At 73.8% G+C, this 7,101-nt stretch overlaps 2 non-coding genes across 2 annotated transcripts; one reads left to right on the top strand and one right to left on the bottom strand.

Annotated features, from left to right (window-relative positions):
• The first annotated feature begins 738 nt into the window (after positions 1-738).
• Trnap-ugg lies at positions 739-811 on the top strand. Its single transcript has one exon. It is a non-coding gene; the product is annotated as a tRNA-Pro (tRNA).
• A 176-nt stretch (positions 812-987) lies between these two features.
• Positions 988-1,060, bottom strand: Trnap-agg. Its single transcript has one exon. It is a non-coding gene; the product is annotated as a tRNA-Pro (tRNA).
• Between the last annotated feature and the right edge of the window lie 6,041 nt (positions 1,061-7,101).

Raw genomic sequence — 7,101 nt, 5'->3', positions numbered from 1 at the left:
CGAGGCCTGCGGACGCCCGGCCCGCGTGGGGAGGGAGCGGCGAGGCCTGCGGACGCCCGGCCGGGTGGGGAGGGAGCGGCGAGGCCAGCGGACGCCCGGCCCGCGTGGGGAGGGAGCGGCGAGGCCTGCGGACGCCCGGCCGGGGCGGTGCTGCCCGCCGCCCACCTTCCAGCCGCCCTCCCCCCGCGCCCTCCCCCGGACCCCGGCCCGCCCCGCGCGCCCTCCCCCGGACCCCGGCCCGCCCCCGCGCCCTCCCCCGGACCCCGGCCCCGCCCCCCGCGCCCTCCCCCGCCCCCCGGCCGCCCCCCGCGCCCTCCCCCGGACCCCGGCCCGCCCCCCGCGCGCCCTCCCCCCGCGCCCTCCCCCCCGCGCCCTCCCCCGGGTTCGGAGCCGGCGGCGGGTCCCGGCGGGGCAGGGGCCGTGGGGCGGCCGCCTGGGCGTCGGCGCGGGGCGCTCGCCTTCACCCGCACACCGCCAAGTCCTCCCCGGGCTCCCGCACCGGCGCCGGCGCGGCGGGGGACGCGGGCGAGGCGCGGGCGAGGCGCGGGCGGGGGACGCGGGCGAGGCGCGGGCGGGGGACGCGGGCGAGGCGCGGGCGGGGGACGCGGGCGAGGCGCGGCGGTCTCGGGCCACCCCCCCCCCCCCCAGCCCCGCGCGGCCCCGCCGCTCCTGCGCACGCGCGCGCATGCTCGCGCCGAGGCTCCTCTAGTACGGGCTGCCCGGGCCGCCCCGGCAGCCGGCTCGTTGGTCTAGGGGTATTGATTCTCGGTTTGGGTCCGAGAGGTCCCGGGTTCAAATCCCGGACGAGCCCTTTTTGGCTCCGGCGCGGACCACTCCGTCGTCCGTGGTGGTGGAGCGCGGCCGCCGGAGGAGCCGGGGCCGCGGTGGGAAGCCGCTCCGCGGGGCGCGCGGGCGCTGGGGGACCCGGCCTCCGGGAAAAGAGAGGCGGGCGGCGCGGAGCCTGAGTCTAGAGAAGCGAGAAAAGAAGGGCTCGTCCGGGGATTTGAACCCGGGACCTCTCGCACCCTAAGCGAGAATCATACCCCTAGACCAACGAGCCGCCGGCCACCGGTGCGCTCAGTTCGCTTTCTAAGTGGAGGCCCTGAGCCCGCGCCTGCGCAGTCGGCGCAGCCCAGCCCGCTCTGGACCCGCCCCCGCCAGGCCCCGCCCCCCGCCGGGCCCCGCCCCCGCCAGGCCCCGCCCCGCCCGGCTCCGGAGCCGCTGGCTCGGCGGGACCCGTCCCTTCCCGTCCGTCCCGTCCGTCCCCCGCCGCCCCGTTCGTCCGTCCGTCCCGCTGGGCTCCCGGAGCGCCGGGCGGTGCGGGCGGCCGCTCAGCCAGGCGTTAGGGGGTCGGGGGGCCGCGAGATCTCAGCCACCGCCCGGGGTCGGGACCGGGGTCGGGATCGGGGTCGAGGGGGCGGGGTCGAGGGGGCGGGGTCGAGGGGGCGGGGTCGAGGGGGCGGGGTCGGGTCAGGGTCGGGATCGCGGTCGGGGTCGGGATCCGGGTCGGGGGGTCGGGGTCGGGTCAGGGTCGGGGGGGTCGGGGTCGGGGTCGGGTCGGGGGATCGGGGGGTCGGGGATGAGGAGATCGGGGGTCGGGGTCGGGTCGGGGGTCGGGGGTCGGGTCGGGATCGGGGGGTCGGGTCGGGATGGGGGGTCGGGGTGGGGATCCGGGTCGGGGGGTCGGGGTCGGGTCGGGATGGGGGGTCGGGGTGGGGATCCGGGTCGGGGGGTCGGGGTCGGGTCGGGATGGGGGGTCGGGGTGGGGATCCGGGTCGGGGGGTCGGGGTCGGGTCGGGATGGGGGGTCGGGGTGGGGATCCGGGTCGGGGGGTCGGGGTCGGGTCGGGATGGGGGGTCGGGGTGGGGATCCGGGTCGGGTGGGGATCCGGGTCGGGGGAATCGGGGGTCGGGGGGTCGGGGTCGGGTCGGGATGGGGGGTCGGGGTGGGGATCCGGGTCGGGGGATCGGGGGTCGGGGTCGGGGTCGGGGGTCGGGGTCGGGGGTCGGTCCGGTCAGGCGCCCGGGGACTCACCGGTTGCGCCCTCGGGGAGCCCCGGCCCGGCGCCCCCCTCCCCGACCCCCGGCCCGGGGCGCCGCCCTCGCTCGCTGGCTCGGCGGGCGGTTGGACGCGGGGCGCCGGCCCGGGGCTCCCGACGGGTTTCCGTTACCCGCCCGTCCCCGCCGCGCGCGGCCCCGCGCCCCGCACCCTGCGCGCGGCCCGGCGACCGGACCGGGAAACTGAGCCCGGGGCTGCGGCGGCCGCGCTCCCGGGGGGGGGGGGGCGGGGGGGCGCGGCGCGGTCGGCCCGGGGGGACCTGTGGGGGGGGGCGGGGGGGGAGCGCGGCGGCGCCGGTCGGTGGGGGGGGCCGGTGGGGTGCGGGGCGGGGCCGGTCGGTGGGGGGGGGTCGGTGGGGGGGCCGGTGGGGGGGGGCGGGGGGCGGGGCGGGGCCGGTCGGGGCGGGGGGGGACCTGTGGGGGGGCGGGGGCGGGGCGGGGCCGGTCGGGGCCGGTGGGGGGACCTGTGGGGGGGCGGGGGCGGGGCGGGGCCGGTCGGGGCCGGGGGGGGGGGGGACCTGTGGGGGGGGCGGGGGGAGCGCGGCGGCGCCGGTCGGTGGGGGGGGCCGGTGGGGTGCGCGGCGGGGGCCGGTCGGTGGGGGGGGTCGGTGTGGGGGGCCGGTGGGGTGCGCGGCGGGGCCGGTCGGTGGGGGGGGCCGGGGGTGCGAGGCGGCGCCGGTCGGTCCCCCCACCCGGCCGTCTGGGCACCGAGGCTCCGGAGCCCGCAGCCGCGTCCTCTGGCGCCCGCCGGGCCCCGTGACTCAGGCCCCCGCCGATCCCCGCCCCGGGCGGACCGCCTCCGCCTGGCCCCGGCCCGGACGCCTGGACGCCCCGACCTTCCGCCCTCGGAGGGGCCGCCGCCTGCGCCCCGCGTTCCCACAGGGCCCCCCGACCTCCCCCTGCTGCAGGCTCCCAGCCTCTCCATTCCCCCCACTAGCCTGGCCCCTGGCCCTGGCCCCCGGTCCCTCGGCCCCCCATCCCCCGGCCCCCCAGCACCCTGGCCCCCTGTCCCCTTGCCCCATTTCCCTGTCCCCTGTTCCCCGGGTGCCTGGTCCCTGTCTGCTGTCCCCCTGTGCCCCTGTGCCCCTGGCCCCCCGGCTCCTGGCCCCCTGTCCCCCTGTCCCCCCCCCGTGCCTGGCCCCCCAGCCCCCTGCCCCTGTCCCCCTGTCCGCCCCGGCCCCTGCCCCGCTGCACCCGTCTGCGGCTCCCAGGGGTCGTGGGCCGGCGGTGGTGACCTTGGAGAAGGGCTGTTGAATGACGGGCATTTTGTCTTTCTGGAAAAGCTGAGGCCAGGGGAACAGCTCACGGCCGCACACACCGGTGTGAGTCAGGCCCAAGGCGCGCGCGCGTCCTGGGCCCAATGCGCCCGCGGCCCAGAGCCCCGGCGATGAGCTCACTAGACAGAGGGGCGGCTTGCAGGTGTGCGGGGGGCAGGGACACCCCTCGGCCCGGCGTGGCTGGGGGCCAGTCCTCCCGGGCCCGGGCGGCTCGGCCCCTCGAGCGCATGGCCTGCAGGCGTGTTCGGGTCCCCGGGCCGGGCTGGCTGCCCTCGGGGGAGCCCTGGAGCCTGCGCAGATGCGGGGCCCTGATGGATACCACGCGCCCGAAGGCGGCTGGAGGAGCGCCCAGACCCGGCCCCGCGGAGGCTCGGAGAGACTTGGCTCCAGAGCGGGGAGGGGAGGCCAGGGGAGAAGAGGAAGAAGAGGCCTCCTTCCCGCCCTTGCCGCTCGCGTGGCCCTCCAGCCAGAGCCCCTGGGGGGACGGGGCTGACGGATCCCGGCGGGGGCAGGTGCCGGCCCGGAGCCCCTGGGGGACGGGGCTGCCGGATCCCGGCGGGGGCAGGTGCCGGCCCGGGAGAGCCAGAGAGGAGGGAAGAGGACAGAATGCAGGGGCGAGGGAGGAGGGGCGGGGGGCGGGGGAGGGAGCCCGGCCTGTTGGTGGTTTCTTCTTCGTCTTTTTTTATAGAGAGCCACACGCTGAGATCAAAGGTGATATTTTTACAGCAACTGAAATAGAAACCCACTGGACACACGGTGGGGCGGCGAGCGGCGGACACAGGCCGCTTTGTGCAGGCTGCCACAGCGAGCAGCCGGGACGCGGGACGGGGTGAGCTTCCCGACTCGGGGTGCCGGGGGAGGAGGACGGCCGCGGAGCTCGTCAGCCCCCGGGGCCACCCCGGTCACCGTCGGGGGGTGCGACGTTGTTCCGGGCTCCGTGCGCACAGCCGTGTCTTCCACACAGAGCCCCGTGGGAGCGACTGTGTCTGCTCTCTTCTGTTTGCTGGTGGGTAGTGGTAGTCGTGGGTCTTGAACTCAGGGCCTGGGCGCTGCCTCTGAGCGTGTGTGCTCGAGGCTAGTGTTTTTTCCACTTGAGCCACGGCTCTGCTTGCGGTTTTCTGGCGGCCACTTGGAGGTGAAGAGTCTCCAGGGCTTTCCTGCCCAGGGAGACGAAGCACGGTGGCCCTGGGTCCCAGTGTCCCGGGCGGCTAGGACTGCAGGCGTGCGTCGCCACTTGTTCTATAGAAGGAGAAACCCAGGCTGCACGGGGCGAGTTCGGGGCGGGATGCCAGGGCCGCGCTCGTCCGAGCTCCTTCCTGCTCCCCCGACCTCTCGCCCCCGAGTTAGCCGCGGCCGTCACGGGGGCCTGTGCCCGGGAACACGCTCGAATCTACATTGTCAGGTCTCGCGCGACCCCACCCGGTCAGCGGAGCCGGGGGGCCTGCGGGCGGAGCGGGGTGCCGTCCGCGGGGGCGCCAGCAAGTTCTGCAGGCCGTTTGGGGGCCCTCCCAGAGCGAGGTGCGCGGGCCGGGCGGCCTCCGGGTCCACGTCTGTACTCTGGGGCAAGGCCACGCCGCGGTGAGCCTGAGCCGGGCATCCACCCGGCGATGGCGCCCACAGCCGCTCCTCTACCGCCCGACGAGGTGAGAAAGCAGGACCGACGGCCACCGCCCGCCCGCCCGCGAGGAGCCGGCATCTGAAGGGCAAAGGCTCGCTAGCCAGCTACAGGGCGGCGCCCGGGGGAGGCCGCCCGGAGCCCGCCCGGCTCCCAGGCCCCGGGTGCGCGCGGGGCTCCGCGGAGAACGGGATGGCGGGGGGCCGTCACTTGGGACCTCACCTGGGCTTGGGTGATGCCCCCCCTCCCGCCCCTGGGCAAACGGGAGCCGGGCCAGCCAGCCACGCCCTCCTCCTCCTCAGGAGGCTGGCTCTGGTGACGGGGTGGGGTGGCTGTCCCAAGCGCAGCGTGCGTGCGTGGCTTGGCCTCACCCGGTGGCGGTGGTGGTGGCGGTGGCTGTGGCGGTGGCGGTGGCGCAGGCCTGTCTCCTGTCGCCTGTCTCCCGTCTCCCGTCTCCCGCCTCCCGCCTCCCGTCTCCCGCCTCCCGCCTCCGTCTCCCGTCTCCGCCTCCCGTCTCCCGCCTCCCGTCTCCCGCCTCCCGTCTCCCGCCTCCCGTCTCCGAGGGGCGGCATCCCGGTGGACCGGCCACGGCACTGTTTGCCGAGCTGCGGCCTTGGGCTCCTTTGCCTCCGTGGCAGCCTTCCTGAGAAAGGCCTCTATTTATAAAGCCGGGCACGGCCGGGACGGCCCTGGATTCCAGACCATCTCTAACCATGCAACGTATCGCCTTCAAATACAAAATCAGTTACAGAACTCTAACAAGTTGAGAAAATTCAGACAATTGTCAAAGCGAACCTACCTTTTGGTTTGGCAGAGAAATTTCCACTGCCTTCCCCCACCTTCTGGCTCCCCTACCCCCCCCCCCCCACCTAAACCACTTCCCCTGATTCCAGCCCACAGCTGCCCAGATTCTGGAAAGGCCTGGAGTTTCTTCCAGAACAGCAGAGCTTCCTCTGGAATGGAACTCTTTTAAGTGCAGGATCTCAGAAAGCCTCCAGCCCTGCCTAGTCTTCAGATGGGCTGTGTGACCTACATGACCTTGGCCAGCCCTTGCTGACGTCAGGTTTTCCTCCGCAAGTGAAGATTGGGACTTGACTAAGTCGTTTCAGCCATCCTTGGGCTACGAGCATCACTCTGGCAGAAGCCTTCCTCCCTCTCTGCCTCCCTCTCTGCCTCTCTCTGCCTCTCTCTGTCTCTCTTCCCTCCCTCTCTGCCTCTCTCTGCCTCTCTCTTTCGGTGAGGCTGTGGGGCTTGAACTCGGGTCCTGGGTGCTGTCCCTGCACTCTTTTGCTCAGGGCTGGCTCTCATCGCTCTGAGCCACAGCGCCACTTCCAGTGTTTGCGTGGTTAGAGATAAGAGTCTCTCGGGGACTTTTCCGCCCCAGCTGCTTTGAACCACGGACCTCAGAACTGAGCGTCCTGCGTAGCTAGAATTACAGGCACGCGCCACCCGCGCCTGGCTTCTCTAAGCTTACAGACTTCACGGTGAGCGGCCAGGCCGGGCCGGGCAGAGCTCGGTTGCCGCCTGGCTGTGCAGGTGTCCGCGGGTGGGTCCCCTCACGTCCCCGGGGCCCCCGTCTTCATGGCCGAGCCAGAGGGCTCCGCGCCGTGCGTCCCCCGTGTGCTTGGGGCCACGGGGCAGAGGCCCGGGGCTTTGGACCGCAGCACAAGGTCCACCTCTGGTGCTGGTCCCGAGTTCAAACCTCGGTATACACACAACAGGCACACGCACACACGCGCACACACACGCACACACACTCAATGGGGGATTAGGAAACTCCCCCTGTACAACTAATATGTGGTGGTTTTAAAGTCTTAGCAAGGCGGCTGACTGGGCAGGGCTGGTGTTCTTGTGCTGACAGGCTTTCACACTCGGGCGGAGGCCCTTCTGATGGCTGGGTACCCCCAGTTCTGGCTCCCCAGGGGTCTCACAACAGTGATATCCATGCCAAAGCCAAGTCATCCGGTCCGGCTGAGCTTCTGAGGGGCCCCAAGCAAGGCTAGAGACGGGAAGCAAGGACAGGCACCAGGCCCTTCCTGAAGGGACCCCGGGTCTGTAGACGAGAACAGAAGTGTGTAGGGTGCCAGGAACCGATTTCCTTCAGGACTTCTTCCTTCTCTTCCTTCCCTGTACGAGAAAGAACAAAGGAGCC

The sequence above is a fragment of the Perognathus longimembris genome, chromosome 13 (genome assembly GCF_023159225.1).
Source record: "Perognathus longimembris pacificus isolate PPM17 chromosome 13, ASM2315922v1, whole genome shotgun sequence".
NCBI classification, from domain to species: Eukaryota; Metazoa; Chordata; class Mammalia; order Rodentia; family Heteromyidae; genus Perognathus; species Perognathus longimembris.
Note: the sequence above shows the minus strand (reverse complement) of the source record. Positions and strands in the feature narration are given on the sequence as shown.